The sequence below is a fragment of the Chrysochloris asiatica genome, unplaced genomic scaffold (genome assembly GCF_000296735.1).
Source record: "Chrysochloris asiatica unplaced genomic scaffold, ChrAsi1.0 scaffold00262, whole genome shotgun sequence".
In the NCBI taxonomy this organism is placed as follows: Eukaryota; Metazoa; Chordata; class Mammalia; order Afrosoricida; family Chrysochloridae; genus Chrysochloris; species Chrysochloris asiatica.
This window is the reverse complement of record NW_006408780.1, coordinates 2,573,574-2,575,722: the sequence shown is the minus strand read 5'-3', so window position 1 is coordinate 2,575,722 and position 2,149 is coordinate 2,573,574.

Genomic DNA, 2,149 nt, shown 5'->3' with positions numbered 1-2,149 from the left:
ATCACTGCTTCTCTGGATAGGGTCCTGCAGTCCGTTCGTCTCCCTTTATGGGCTCAGGATTCTCCACTCCTGGACTGCAAGATCAACCACTCCCCTCCTTTTGTTACAAAACATCTACCTTTACATTTGCAACATTCACAATCAGTCCTGATAGCAAGTATTCACTATTGAACCACAAGAGTCTTATCCCCATCTCCTTTCATCAGCCCCATCGAGACAGGTTGGAAACCACTCTTTGGAGATTCTATCTTCCACCACATCCTCTGGGACTAGGCTCCCTCTTGAAAATGTGTAAACTAGTCATTTCTTGCCTTTGTAGCCCCCCTGTTTTGGGTAGCCAATGTCTTAAGTTGTCCATCCCTGTCAACCGTGAGGAGGTGAGAATGATCCTTGCTATAAAAATTCGTTTCCTCTTTTGAGCTACTACATAAGTATAGGTCAAGTTAATCAAATTGTAGTGGATTACTCTTTTTTTCCTCTTCTTTCTCCCTCTAGTTGAGTTCTAATCCTCCAGCCATTGAAGCCAGGTCAAATGGGTGCTATCTGCAAGTATGGGTGATCTGGTGCATCTCCCCTCACTTCATATCAGCTGAACGGTTCACTCTCTGCTCTAGTCCTCTGTGGCCATGTCACTGTCCCTGGGCCTAGGAGTTCCCAGGTCTCACCATACTGCTGGCCAACCAGGTCTCAATTGGACAGGAGTCTATTGAACATGGTCAGACTTAGCTCACAACTTCATTGCTGTTTTTCCCCCACTTCCCCTTATTGGTAGACCAAAGTGATCACCAGCAAAACCACATGCATGCTGGTGTATTCCCTTTGAGTCTCAGTCTTGGAAGGGGGTTTGCCCTGAGGGGACCCAGCCACTTGCCCTGATGGCTCCCTGGTGGACAACTTGCTTGTTCTTGTAGTAGTCAATCAGACTACCGTTACTGTTTATTTTTTTATTTTTCCTGTTGGTCTGTCTTTCAAGAAGTATCTTCTGTTCTTCCAGCTGCTCCAGGCTGGTCTGCTTGTGGTTTCAAGTGGAAATTTCCCACCTCAGAAAATTCTGGACGGGGATCTGGATTCCACCTATGGTCTTATGCAATGCAAAGGCTCTGCAGAAAGCCTCCTTCATTTGGAAAGTTCTAGCCCCATTGTAGGTATTCCAATCAGTTATAGGCTGAAGACGGACTTAGAAGCTTTCTATGGTGGTGTTTCTGGCTATTCCTTTCTCTTCCCCACAAGGGTCTATTTACAGTAGTAGGCAAGGGAAACCAAGATTCAAAAGACAGCCAAGCATCTTAACATAATTTCACCTCTTTTAGCCATTGAAACCATGGCTCCATCCCTATATCCCAGAGCCCCATGTTTCCAAGGTTGAGCATGGTAATGGTGTGATTTGATTCCTATGTATTCCATCTGGTCCATGAATATAGTAGTTTTTTGGGTTTTTTTTTTTTAATGCTCAAAAAAAGCATTGAATAAGTCATTTTGCAGAATTCTATCATGAGATCTCCAGCATCATTCTATCACCAAAGCCATATTTTCCAACTTCCAATCCTTCCTCTGTTTCCAGCTTTTGTACTCCAGTTACCAGTAATTTTTAGTGCACCTTGAATGCATGTTTAATAGATTTTAGACTGAAGAAGTTGGCAGAAATCTATTTCTTCATCATTCATTTTGCTTGTTGGTCCATACATTTGAATGAGAGTTGTATTAATTCATCTTGCAGGCTGAAGGAGCACCATTACCTGCAGCCTTCTCTGTTTGTGTACCCCAAGGAGTCCTTGGTGACCGGGAACACAGCCCTGTTCAGTGCTCTACTCATCAAATGCCTGGAGAAGAAGGTCATGGCAGTGTGCAGATACATACCCCGCAAGAACAGCCCTCTTACTTTGTGACGTTGGTGCCAGAGGAAGAGGAACTGGATGACCAGAAAAGTCAGGTGACTCCCCAGGCTTCCAGCTAACTTTCCTTTCCTATGCCGATGATAAACGGAAGGTGCCCTGTACGGAAAAAGTCCTAGCAAACCCAGAGCAAGTAGACACGATGAAAACTATTGTCCAGACGCTGCGCTTCAAATACAGGAGTGACAGCTTCGAGAACCCAGTGCTGCAACAGCACTTCAGGAACCTGGAGCCCTTGGCGTTGGATTTGATGGAGC